Raw genomic sequence first — 15,053 nt, forward strand, 5'->3', positions numbered from 1 at the left:
CTGAATGTCAGATCTGCTGTGTAACTAGTGCTATGGTAAAACTGCACAATACTCCCCAGCAGACCCTATTCCCTGTATCTACACTACAGGGTAACCTATCTGGGGGTGGATCTATCCGGATCATCTTACAGAAGACCCAAAGCCTCAACGAGTTAAAAGAACACAACTCCACACTCTGGGAATTAAAACTCAATGCCAAAGAGTGAGATAGATATGCTGGCTCCCTCACAAGAACCAGACATTGTATTAATTGTCCTACTGCTTGCAGTGGGGAGCAGCCCTCTGCCCTCACTGACTTAGGGCCTGATTCAGAAGTGGACGCTAATGCGTATGAAGCCGCGCATTCCCACACCCGCAGATGTGAAAATATGCCAATGTTAGCGAAGATAACCCGAGCATAAAGATGCCCACTGCTGCCTTCGTACTTGCAGGCGCGATCACATGCAGGCATAAATATCGGTAACATCAAAGGACATCAGTGACCATTTTACCCTTGCAGCAGATCTGACCTGCCGCAGCCTGGAGAGCTCTTCTGCCGCAGCCTGGAGAGCTCTTCTGCCGCAGCCTGGAGAGCTCTTCTGCCACGCAGGGCTAATTTATGCACGCCATGAAAAGGCGTTCAAACGCCCAGGCGCACCTGCATTTCCTTAACCATCCCCTGTAAACACCCCCAAATGGTAACTTCCTGTCAATCAATCTGCAATGGGCCTCCGTGGTCTCCGGGCTCGCACAGCGATCACTGCGGGATCGCACAGCTGCCATCGCGCACGCGTACTGCAATGCATACGCATGCAGAATGGTAAACAATCGCTCGGTCTGTGTGTGAATTGCAATAGCGTCCACATCTGAATCAGACGCTTAGTATCTTGTCTTTCAGCCTATGGCATGAGAATGCAGGCTGACAGACATATTGGAAATTTATGGATGTGAACTTTATATTAAATTGATTAATGGACACCTAGAAATTACAGCTCTAATGCAGAAAGGAAGACCCCTAAAAATACACAGCCTCACTTCAACCAACTCCACTAAGCTTTGAGTGTAGATATCTGCACATTGCATTTCATAAATGACCTCTTCTGACATCACTAGTAATAAGGATACATTTCACAGTTGTTCATCCTGGATGCAGTTGGGATCCCGGCTCCAAAATCCTGACCGCCGGCATCCCGACAATAAGTATTAGGCTTGGGGCTAGGGTTAGGCACTAGGGGGAGGGTTAAGGTTAGGCTGTGAATTGGGAGGGTTAGGCTGCAGGGGGAAGGGGTTCTTACCTGTAGGCGTTGGGATTCTGACTGTCGGGATGCCACCTACAGTATTTTTACTGCCGGCATCCCAACCGCCGAGATCCCGTACCCATCCCGTTCATACAAGTATTCATATCGCTTGTATAATTAAACTTAACTTTATCCTGTATGCTATAGCCATAAATAAACTGATAGAATCACATATAACCAATTAGCTTGTTAAATAAATGTGTTCTAACTCCAAGTGGGTTGACTTAGTCTTGGTACAGTGCATACACATAAAATATTGTATGACAAATTAATGGGTTTTAGATTTCACTGAATTAGATGCTCACAATTCTCAGACATGGCAAATAGGGCCATATATTCTATATTTCTTTAATAAACTCAAATAAGTTGATATAATTTTAATGGCAGTTAATTGCCCGTAGCATAAAGTCTCTTTAATTGTATAATTAGCACTGCTTGACTCACAATGTGTTTTATTTAAACTAATCACAGTCATCCACACAGGAATTTTTAAATCATTGTATGTGTGAAATGTAACACTCTGTTCCTACAGTTTTATATTATTTTAATTATATAGATGCACACAGAACATTAAAATATTTAAATGCACAAAGAACATTAAAATATTAGTTGATTGGTTGGAATGAAAATCTGGTAATGTATGGGAGTAACTGATGATCTGCAATTTGCTCCTAAAGGCCAGAAAACAGATGAAAATGGCCGTCAGACAAGTTTGTTAAATGTTTGATCGAAACAATTTGTTCAAATAACAGTTTTTGTCCATTTTCCGGCATTTGGGAGTAAATTGCTGATTGTCATTTGCTTTCATACCTTGCCAGATTTTCATTCCAACTAATCAACTAGTTGGATGGTTGGACAGATAATCTTTACGTGTGTACCCAGCTTAATGCAGTATAATCATATAGATGCCTTATTGCTTTGCATGCCAGTCTTGATTTGAAAGATTTATTCCTTAAAATATTCCTTTTGCTTAATATTGGCCAACTGCATAACACCACTTATTTGTTTATTTTATTACCAGTTATTTATATAGCGCACATATATTCCGCAGGGCTTTACAGAGAATATTTGACTATTCACATTGGTTCCTGCCCCAGAGGAGCTTGCAATCTATATTCCCTACCACATGTATATTAGAGATGAGCGGTTCGGATTCTGTGGAATCCGAACCGCTCCGAACATTGGGGATCCGAGTCCACCCGAACCCTGTTCGGGTGTTCACCGCCTGACTCGGATCCCCGTTCGGGGCCGAACGGCGGCCGCCTGATGTCGGATTCTCACTAGAGAATCCGACATCAGATCTCCTCGCGTGTAGGGCAGAGCGCAGTGATAGCGCTCTGCCCTACACAGACACACAGCCGCCAGCGGCAGCTGTGTGTTTGTCACAGCAGCCAATGAGAGTCACACAGACTCTCATTGGCTGCTGTACGGAGGGAGCCGGCTGGAGCTCACACATGAGCTCTGTCTTCCGGCTCCCTCCTCAGCGTGTGACAGAGCGGACGGCGCGGGAGCGGGGTAACAGGTAAGTTTTTATTTTTTTATTTGTGCAAGGGCCGGGGGCACTACTGGGGGGGGGTCTGCACTACTGGGGGGGGTCTGCTACTGGGGGGGCTATACTACTGGGGGGGCCATACTACAGAGGGGCCTGCTACTGGGGGGGCTATACTACTGGGGGGGTCTGCTACTGGGGGGCCATACTACTGGGGGGATCTGCACTACTGGGGGGGGTCTGCTACTGGGGGGGCCATACTACAGAGGGGCCTGCTACTGGGGGGGCTATACTACTGGGGGGGGTCTGCACTACTGGGGGAGGTCTGCTACTGGGGGGGCCATACTACAGAGGGGCCTGCTACTGGGGGGGGCTATACTACTGGGGGGGGGGCATACTACTGAGGGGCCTGCTACTAGGGGGGGCCATACTACTGGGGGGGCTTACTACTACTGGGGGGGGCTGCTACTGGGGCAGCCTACTACAGGGGGGGCTATACTACAGGGGGGGCTACTACTGGGGCAGCCTACTACTGGGGGGGGCCTGCTACTGGGGCAGCCTACTACTGGGGGGCCCATACTACTGGGGGGGCCATACTACTGGGGGGTCCATACTACTGGGTGGCATGCTAATGGGGGGCATACTACTGGGGGGGCCTGCTAATGGGGGGCATACTGCTGGGTGGCATGCTAATGGGGGGCATACTACTGGGGGGGCCAGCTAATGGGGGACATACTACTGGGGGGCATTCTACTGGGGGCACTGCATAGTGGACCCTACTACTAAGGGGACTGCATAGGGGGCACCACTGCTGGGGGACATTGTGTAAGGGACACCGCTACTGTGGGCATTGTGTAAAAGGGTCACTACTGTGGGCATTGTGTAAAAGGGGCACTACTGTGTGTCGTAACATAAATAAGAGACACTACTTTATGGTGTAATGTGAATCAGGCCCTATGTGCGGTGTAATGCTAATAAGATTGTGCACTGTGACTCCTAGGGCCGTAGCCCACTTTGTAAACAAGTACTGTGACTCTGCTGGCCGTACCCCACTGGGTGGGTGCACTACTTTTCATTTCTGCCACTGCTGTGTGGCAATGTGTCATAGATGTGCTTTATACTGTGGTGTCTGTGTCGTTGTGCCGCTGCTTTGTCGCTTAGTAACCAGTCAGCTCACTGCAACCTTTGGCCAATAATGTTGAAAACAATATTATAAGCTGTGATATGGTCTAAATTGACTGGAAATTAATGTTATTGAGGTTAATAATACTCTAGGAAGAAAAAAAAGACCAATTTATGTGATTTTAGCTTTTTTTGTCAATTTTTGTAAAAACATCCAAATCCAAATCCAAATCCAAAGCCAGTCACCGCAGTTTGGCAAATCCAAATCCAAAGCCGGACGACGAATTAGAACCAAATCCAAATCCGGCAAAAATGGTCCGGCGCACATCCCTAATGTATATACAGACAGGCTAATTTTGGCTCAGAATCCAATTAACCTACCAATATGTTTTTGGATAATGGGAGGACACCGAAGCACTTGGAGGAAACCCACGCAAATACAGAGAGAACATACAAACATGGAGAACATACAAACACCACACAGTTAGTGCCTTGGTGACAATCAAACTCAAGACCTCAGTGCTGTGAGGCAGTAATGCTAACCACTACACCAACTGTGCTGTCCCCTTCTCCTGTTGGATGTAAATTTCAGCATCTGTTTTTAATATGTTTGCTGCATACTTGCCTACTCTCCCGAGACTGATGCTCCCGGCCCTAGAGTAGGCACGTCTCCTGGAATGGCCGCCTGCCCGCCGTGCCCCCCGCACTCGCACCCAAAAGTGGGCAATCTGGGGGTGCGATGACGCAATTCGCATAATTCGATATCGGTAATATTGGCATTGTAAATCAGGGGCGCAATGACGCGATCATAATGGAACGCCCTTGCACAGCCCACTTCAGCCGACCCCACACAGCCGGACGTGGCTGCCAGAATGTCAATAAGTATGGTTTGCTTTACACATTAATCTCATACCTGCCTACTCTCCCGAAACGGCCGGGAGGCTCCTGCAAATCTCCCGGACCGGCCGCCACCTGCTAAAAATACTATTGTATATGGGGAGATCAGTTTTCTACAAAGACTTGCGATAAATGACAGACAGTGTGACTGAAATGTAGAGAAAAGTCCTTACCTTTTTTCCTTTTCGCTGTTAATAATCTGAATTCAAGAGCCAGTGTACCTGTGACACTCTGAGCTTGTGATGTTAGGGGTTTGCGAAACTCATCTGCATATGTGATCACTCCCTAGTAATGATTGATAGCTGTGGGTAGCTGATGGTATTGCATTTTACAGCAGATAGTCTCCCAGCGTCCCAGAAGGCTAAAGCTAATGTCTTATGCTGGACATACACTATACAATTATCTGTCAGATATCTGTCCAATCTGGCTGGTTGGAATGAAAATCTGGTAATGTATGGGAGCAAATGACATTCAACCATATGAGCTTAAACACTGGAAAACAGACAAAAATGTTTGTTCAGACAAATTGGTTAAAACACACAAATTTAACCAATTTGAACAATTGTTTTTTGTCCGTTTTCTAGTGTTTAAGACCATATGATCAACTGTCATTTGCTCCCATACATTACCAGGTTTTCATTCCAACCAAATAGACACTCAATATTGAACGTACAAGGACACATACAACATATAACAGAGAAAAAAATGTATATAGAATAAATGTTATATCATGATCGCATCTATGAAAGCGGCAAGTATAATAATCTCCTAGTAGGCGAAATATAAGTAATAACAATATTGCGATCAATATATTAAAATATATAGATCTACTGAAAATCAGTTAGTACCCATAATAGTATATGCGCAATAGATCCAAGTGTGGGATATAATAGGAAAAGTCAGAGCATAGGACTGCTACTCCTCATTCTACTTCTCTTCACCTCTGCTAATTGCTATCTATGAAGAGTGAGGGATTACCGGAGAGCAGGTTGCCCTTAGAAACAACAGTTAAACGGGGACTTTACTCACATTTCATTTCTGCTGTTAGGTGTCATACTCAGCGCATTGGACACCCAATGAGAGAACTACTTTAATTAGATCATCCGCAGTTAATAGAGCGAAAGAATAAATAGTGAAAAAATTCTTGTATAGAATTCATATGTGAAAAATAATAAGAATAACAGACCCTGTAAAGCTTTTAGTTGTTGTGCGTGCCAATTATTGACCTTACTTGGCAAATACAAATTCCAGTCTGCAAATAACATCTACCTACACATACATTTTCTAATAATTCATGCATAAGTGCAAAGCAAAGACATTTAGGGCAACATAGACACAATTCTGGCCATGCTAACCACTAATTGGAAATTATGAAACTGTTAATGCAAAATTAGTATAGGCCAATATAATATCAAAAAAAGAAGAAAGGAAAAATCTCATCTATCTTGAGAGTGTAGAATATAACCGTATGGTATGGTACAAAAAGAAAATGGAAATAAGAGACGTCTGGGGTTATGTACCATCATAATTCATATCTCCATATATCCACAACGAATAAGTGTGTGAAACTCAGCGGGTTATACATCATAGTAAGACATATCCACATACGTCCAAAACATATGTAATATATGCTGTAAATTTGTAATTCTCACAGAGAGGCCGAGTATTTGGCTACTTGAATATGAAACATCAAGCTGATTATTAGGCTACTTGGATGTGATACATCAACGCTGTTCAAAATAGACAAGAAGTGTGAGTGGATAAATCTCTCAAAGGAACCGATTATTCGATAATGGATAAGTACCCGTTAACACTGTTCCAATAACATCATGTATCACAAGATACTAAAGGACACTAATACAAATGAACACATAAATAATTAGAGCACCAATGTGAATATATAAGTGTAAATCATAAGTAGGTGAACATATTATGAAATAACCCGTGCTGGTAAACAGTCTCACTGTGCGAGACTGCTGCTTGCGCACTGCTAGCTCCGGGGTCTCAAAATCATAAATAGTTAAGCATGGTATAAAATAGTCTGTGCTGGTGACCAAACCAATTGTGCTCGGTAAGTGGGCGGCTGCTGGGGGGTGGGTGTGGGTGAGTAGTGACCGGCTCCGGGAGACTTACCTATTCTTCTAGGAGAAAAGGCAAGTATGAAATAGAGGTGGTGCTGTTCACTGCAAAATGTCTACAAAGAGAGAAAACTGGAAATGTAATACAGATAATGAAAAAGGTTTTTTTGTAGATTTGTGAACACGATTATTATGTGTAAACTCTGCCCAAGGGAGTACACTTTCCCAATTGTTTTCATAATTTACATCATAAGTGCAGAGGTAGTATATAAGGAACAATTTCAAATCTGGTCACCAGAGGTCACTGTTGTACCAAATACTTTGTTTGAAATAATCAATTATACAATATTGCCAGTACCAAAAGTGCCAAACTTTTTTAAATGATTGTGAAATGCTCAAATTACTTCCTCTCATATGACTGAGAAATGTTATGTATAGACATGGTTATTGGCAATGGCAGCACAAATATTGTCACTGAATTGACAACTATAGAATAAAATGCCTCTGAAGTATCCATCTTGGATCCTGTTTCCTGTGGGCATATAAATAGGCGCTCCCTGGTTAAAGTCTTTACTTGATAATTCTGTTTGTCCGCTTCTGGTACTTGAACCTGTGCATTTGAATTGCTTCTACCCACTTGTGTAATGACCCAGCTTATTATGACCTAACTGGCTAACATAAACCTACTAGCAACTGTTGAGAAGAAATATGAGCCCATAGCTTTTCTAGAAGAGGAAGCACTGAGAAGAGCTGAGGCCTCTATAAGCACAAAGCTATATAAGTGGCCTAATTTTGTGTCATTGGTTAGAGGTTAGGAACCTGTTGCTAGGTAGATTCTTTGGTTCGTTGGTATTGATTGGTCAAAGGATTTGCCCTATGAGTATGGTTTGGGGCGTAAACCTTTGACGGGGCTATTTAAGGAGAGATTTGAATTTGGTACAGCCTCTTTTCAGTTTGGAAGTCCCACCCACCCCTCAAATCTTTTCATTTTATCTGTTTGTTTGTCTTACTAACCTTTAAAAAAAGTTAAGTGGAGTCAGAAGGCTACTAGCAAGCGGCCACATGTGGCATAAGAGGTCATTGTGGGGCACTTACCCTTTTGAAAGACAGCAGGTGTGTCCTACCCCTTCGGGAGGACAGCGGGCGTTTCCTTACGGAGCGTCCATACTGTGCCATAGTAAAGGGTGGTGAGTCCTGCACAGCGCAGGCTATGCCATTATAGAGGGGGGGGGGCGTTTTAATCGTCCCCCAATTTTTTAAGAGAGTCAATTGGCTAGAGCTGGTTCTTGGTTCTTCCTTCTTTGCCACCCTTATTGAATTAAAATTAAATACAATTAATAAATAAATAAATAACGTTGATCTTTAAACCAATGCAGTGGTGTCGTTGTTGTAATTTTTAGTATTAAGCTAGCTTAATGGCTTGTATCCAAGTGTTAATTGCAATAAATTAATGTACGCCTTATACAACACAAATCTATCACATACTTCTTTTAACTTGTCACCGCTGAGGATGCAGGGACTGGCTGGCAACTTTTAATTTTGGAGACACAAGTAAGTGGCACGACCTTTCTACATGCGCATTGCATTGGGGAAAGACACTAGATAATAATCTCTGTAGGTGTAGTTTGTCTAATGTATGCTTTAAATAGCTAATATATGAAAAATTGTTATGTCAAGGAGCTATAAACAAATACAACTACCAGCCCCATCTAACAAAGCAGAGACCATTCTAGTGACCCCTACAAAATGCACACAGCAATCTAGTGACGGATATATAATGCAGAAACCATTCTTGTGATGAATATACAATACAGGGACCATTCTTGTGACAATATACAATACAGGGACCATTCTTGTGACAATATACAATACAGGGACCATTCTCATGACTGATATACAATGCAGGGACAATATCTAGTGATCGATAACAAAGCAGGGACATATCTAGTCACTGATGTGCAATAAACTGTAGGTGACAGTCTAGTGACCAGTATAGAATGCAGGCATCATTTTAGTGACCGATATATAATACAGGCACAATTCTAGTAACATGTATATAATACAGGGACTATTCTAGTGACTGGTATACAATACAGTGGCCTTTCTAGTGATCAGTATACAATAAAGCGACCATTCTAGTGACTATGATAATTTATAAAAAGTATGGTTTATAAATGTAGTTAATGAAGTCTCACATAAATAAATAAAACATTACAAACGTGGCATAAAACTACTGTACTTGTTAGTGAACAATAAGCAAACAGTCCAGTTGGTATATCTGCATTATGCTCATAAGCTATGAAGCTGCAGCACAGGTACTGTTTTGATTGATAAGTTCAAAGGCTATGGAATTGCAAATAATAATTATTAAAAACCTCATATGAGAAATGACAGGCTACAATCAGTCACCAGTTCAGCACATCTAACAATGGCAGCAGCAGTGAAAGTGTGAAATATATGTTTTAGCTTATAGTTTAGTAAAAAACTGTAAATATAAGCAGCCAACAAGATGGCCTGGAATTGGGTCTGGCTCTTTAACAGGGCTATGTCATACTTGCCTACTCTCTGGGAACCTGCGGGAAGCTCAGAGTTTTTCGGTTAACCCCCCACGCCCCCGGAAGAGTAGGAACTTCTCCGGCATCCCTTCCACTTCCTAGTAGAGTCGGCAGGAAGGGGAACATTTTCCTGGGGAACAACAGTCCTTGAGCATGGGGCGGGGCATAATGGTGTGATTCTATGGGAATTGTATCATTTGGCATTCGTGGCATTTTACAGTGAGGGGGCGGGGCCTAATGACATTGAGAGGAAAATAAGAATGTAGGCAAGTATAGGCTATGTCTTTGTCTTGTTATAGTTGCACTATCGTACACATAGCCATACTTAGATACTGTCCTTAAGAATTATTTTGACATTTCATATATTGTTTTCTAGAGATGAGCAGGTCTGGTTTTCCGAGAACCGAACCCACCCGAACATAGGGGATCCAAATAGGATCCGAGTCTGGCTTGGGGTTACCCGCCTAAGGGCCATATTCAATTAGGAGCGAAAAGACCGAGGCCGGACATTTCGACGTCATCGGAGGTTGTGCCGGCGAAAAGTTATTGAGTGCGTCCCCGCGTATCCACGTGTTCAATTGCAAATGTGCGAAAACGGGACCCGGCAAAACTGAAATCGTCAAAAAGTTCTGTTAGTTTCGGGGAAATCAGCCTGACAGCCCCCAAAAGATGCACTGACATGGGGGATCACTATGGGTACCCCCGGATAGCCCTGCTTGGGGCTTTTAAATGGTCTCAATAGGCACTATTTAACATCTTTCAGCAAGAGGTGAAGAATAGCATTTTGCAACTTTTTTGGGGGGAAATAAGTATTCCCATCAAATTTGGGGTACTTGAAAATGTGTGCAAGCATATTTTAAAGTTACTAAAGCATTAAAAAGCACCAAAAATGCACCTTCAGCAAGCACCCGCAACCAAAAATACTTGCATATACCCCCCCCAAAAGCTATTTTGCTAGTATTTGAATTTGTACCCCAACTTTGATTTTTTTTCACCCATTTTTTCAAAGTGCTTTTTTGGGGTGTCCTTTGTGGGGTTTTTTTTTTTTTACGCAGTTAGTGTCAGGGGGGATGTCCAAAGGGTGCAGGGTGGTTCCCATAGCATTGCACCCCAAATCCCCAATTATGCACTTTTTTCCGCCGCGTATTCAAAACTTTTTCGCCTATTACATTGCATTGCGTTATTTCACCGTCGAAAAGACGCTACAATTGAATACGGAGATAGGTTGAAACTGGCAAAAATTATGTCATCGGTGAAAAAGTATCTGACTTTTCGCTTCTAATTGAATACGGCCCTAACTCGGAATCCTAAATGAGGCAAAACGTCATCATCCCGCTGTCGAATTCTCACCATACTTGCTGACTATTTATTTCTCCTCCCTGGGAGAAGTCCGTGGAGGAGAAGCAGCTGGGTGGCAATTGGGGGCGGGACATGATGGTCTGCATCATTAAGCCCCACCCCCTTGCTGTAAATTATCATGACTAGTGCAGATTTAAATAGGGGGCAAAGCCAACTGGCGTGATTCTTGCAGAATCGCGTCATTAAGCCTCGCCCCCTACACGTGATCGCCGCGGAAATTCTCCCCATTCTGCCCACTTCACTAGGAAGTGGGCAGAAATGCGGGAGAAATGCTTACTCTTATGAAAAATCGGGAGCCTTCTGCGACTTCCGGGAGAGTAGGCATGTATGAATCTCACGGGCTTTGGATTGTATAAAGGTCCCGGTGATCAGCGCCATTTTCATTCCGGCTGTGGAGAGTGTACAGAGCAGATGTGCTCTGTTCTTCTACAGTGCAGTCAGTATTGTGTGTTGTTGTCAGTGACTTGTCACTATTAGTTCAAGGGTGCAGTGTTGTCAGGCTGGGGCTGCAGTACATAAAGTGGGGGGAGCGCTGCTGTGTCACTCACTGTTGTCCTGTCAATCAAGGGGCAGGGACTGCAGTACATAAAGGGCTGCTGCTGTGTTGTCCATAAAGGGGCTTGGCTGCAATACATAAAGGGGTGCTGCTGTGTTGTCCTGTCCATCAAGGGGCTAGGGCTGCAGTTCATAAAGGGGTGCTGTGTCATCCAGGGGTGCTCTGTCAATCCAGGGGTGCTCTTCCCCAGTGTATAAAAAATAAGTTAAAATCTTATTTTTCCTTTAATTTTTTTTATGTGTGCGCTAGCCAGGTAGTTATTAGTTAGTAACTAGTTACGCTATTATTGTTCGGTGACATTGCCGGGCAGACCGCAGTTTATCATCCACGTATTTGTGACTCTGCAGGTGGTCTTTCCGCACTCCACTGTTCCGCAGGGGTGCTTTGTAGTCCATAAAGGGGTGCTGTGTTGATCGTCCAAGGGTGCTTTTCCCCAGTGTAAAAAAATAAAAGTGAAATATAAATTCTATAGATCTTTTTTTTGTGTGTATGTGTTAGCAACTTAGCTGCGCTGTTATTGTTCGGTGACACTACCGGCCAGACCACAGTTTATCATCCACATATTGTGACACTATAAGTCGTAGCACAGTGTTTTATTCTTATTCATAAAAATATAGTGACACTGTAAGTGGTAGCGCAGTGTTTTATTCATAAAAAATCTTGTGACACTAAGTGGTAGTGCAGTGTAATCAACTTTTCACTTCTTTCCTCAATCGGGAATAAATTATTAGTCTACAAGCCAACTACAAGACCACAACAAAGTGCTAAATAACATGTGTAATATATAAAACATAATGACATCACTGTAAGTGACTCTGTAAGTGGTAGCGCAGTATTTTACTCTTAAATCTTGTGACACTGTAAGTGGTAGCGCAGTGTTTACTCATAAATCTCGTGACACTGTAAGTGGTAGCGCAGTGTCTTATTCATAAAAAATCTTGTGGCACTGTAAGTGGTAGCGCAGTGTTTACGCATAAATCTTGTGACACTGTAAGTGATAGCACAGTGTTTTATTTAAAAAAAATCTTTTGACACTGTAAGTGGTAGCGCAGTGCAGGGGTGTATCTAGGGATCCAAGTGCCCCTGGCAATGTAATGTACTGGCGCCCCCCTACCCCCCTTATGCAGTGCCCCCAGTAGTAATCCCCCAGTAGTAATCCTCCCTATGCTGCATTGCCCCTGTAGTAGCCCCCCCCATATAGTGCCCCAGTAGTAATCCCCCCTTTGCTGCATTGCCCTCAGTAGTAGTCCTCCCTATACAGTGCCCTCAGTAGTAGCCCCCCTATGCTGCATTGCCCCCCAGTAGTAGTCCCCTTATACAGTGCCCCAGTAGTAATCCCCCTATGCTGCATTGCCCCCAGTAGTAGTCTTCCCTCTACAGTGCCTCCAGTAGTAGCCCCCGTATACAGTGCCCCCAGTAGTAATCCCCCTATGCTGCATTGCCCCCAGTAGTAGGCCCCCATATACAGTCCCCCAAGTAATAGTACCCAGTAGTAGTCCCCCGTATACAGTGCCCCCAGTAATAGTACCCAGTAGTAGTCCCCACTATACAGTGCCCCCAGTAATAGCACTCAGTAGTAGTCCCCACTATACAGTGCCCCCAGTAGTAGTCCTCCCTATACAGTGCCTCCAGTAGTAGCCCCCCTATGCTGCATTGCCCCCAGTAGTAGTCCCCTTATACAGTGCCCCAGAAGTAATCCAGCCTATGCTGCATTGCCCCCAGTAGTAGTCCTCCCTATACAGTGCCTCCAGTAGTAGCCCCCGTATACAGTTCCCCCAGTAGTAATCCCCCTATGCTGCATTGCCCCCAGTAGTAGGCCCCCATATACAGTCCCCCAAGTAATAGTACCCAGTAGTAGTCCCCCGTATACAGTGCCCCCAGTAATAGTACCCAGTAGTAGTCCCCACTATACAGTGCCCCCAGTAATAGTACTCAGTAGTAGTCCCCACTATACAGTGCCCCCAGTAGTAGTCCTCCCCTATACATTGCCCCCAGTAGTAGCCCCCCTATACAGTGCCCCCAGTAATAGTCCCCTATACAATGCCCCCAGTTGTAGACCCCCCTATACAGTGCCTCCATTAGTGGCCACCCCCCCTAAATTGCCCCCAGTAGTGGCCACTCCTATACAGTGCTCCCAGTAGTGGCCACCCCCATAAATTGCCCCCAGTAGTGGCCACCCCAATACAGTAGCGGGCACCCCCCCATAAAGTGCCCCCAGTAGCGGACACCCCCTATTTCAGTGCCCCCCCCCGTGCCAGGCTTACACACACACACAAAGAACAAAAAAAAATTCAACTTACCTGGTCCCCGCTCCTGATGCAACCGCCGCTGTCCGAGTCCCGGCCCGCTCTTCTCCTGCATGGGAGAGACGTCATGACGTATGACGTCTCTCCCATCACATGCTGCGGGGGGAGCCGGCACACGGAGCTCATTAGTGATCTCCAGCCGGCTCCCTCAGCGGAAGACGCAGCAGCTAATGAGAGTCTGTCTGACTCTCATTAGCTGGCGGCTATTACAAACACACAGCCGCCGCTGGTGACTACGTGTTTGTAAACTGTGTAGGGCAGACCGCTATCACTGCTGTCTGCCCTACAATTGTGGGGCCCGGGGGACTTGTCCACCCCTTGGCTACTGGTGGCACCGCCGGACGGCGCCCCTGGCGAGTGCCATCCTGGCCAATGGGTAGATACGCCCCTGGCGCAGTGTACTACTCTTTTCTTATTCGTAAAAAGTATTGTGCCACTGTACGTCCTTGATGCAGCAGTGTAATATTTAAAAATGGTACAAATTGACGTGTGTGTAACCCACTTCATTCGTGTTTGTTGATATGGAGAACGATCAGTTGAGAGGAGAGCAGGAACCACATACTAGGACTGGAGCTGCTGCCAGTGGAACCAGTCATGACGATAAGATATTGCAGAGAGCATTGCAGTAACCACCATATAATGCAGAGAGCGTTGCAGTGACTGCCATATAATGCAGAGAGTGTTGCAGTGGCTGCCATATAATACAGAGAACATTATAGTTACCACAATATTATTCAGAGATCATAACAATAACATCACAGAGACTGCCAGATAATACATTAGAGTTAACAATATAATAATAACATTTAGAAATTAAGCTATTGCAGAGAGCATTGCAGTGACTGCCATATAATACAGAAAATATTACAGTGACCGCCATACAATGTAGAGAACATCACAGAGACTGCCAGATAATACATTACAGTTAACGATATAATACCTTTTTTAAATTCTAACAATAACCATAAGATATTGCAGAGAGCATTGTAGTAACCGTCACATAATGCAGAGAGTGTCGCAGGGACCACCATATAATACAGAGCATTGCAGTGACCACCATATAATACAGAGAGCATTGCAGTGCCCACCATATAATAGAGACAATCAGTTCCCATCAAATAATGCAGAGAATGTTGCAGTGTCTGCCATATAATGCAGAGCATCACAGTGACTGCCACATAATGCAGAGGCCATCAGTGACCCACATATAAAACATATAATATGAATACACCCCCCAGCACAGACAGTATTAAAATACCGACCCCCCAAGAAAAACAAATACATCCCTCTACATTGCATATACCATCTCCTAGAAAACATTAAAACATTTTCACACCTCCATTGCACTTAACTGTTAAGAAGGAGGATCTGTCTGGTCCCTGTGGAGCTCCAGGGTACAGGAAAAGAATACAGA

This window comes from Taudactylus pleione, unplaced genomic scaffold (assembly GCF_031769625.1).
Source record: "Taudactylus pleione unplaced genomic scaffold, aTauple2 ptg000370l, whole genome shotgun sequence".
NCBI classification, from domain to species: Eukaryota; Metazoa; Chordata; class Amphibia; order Anura; family Myobatrachidae; genus Taudactylus; species Taudactylus pleione.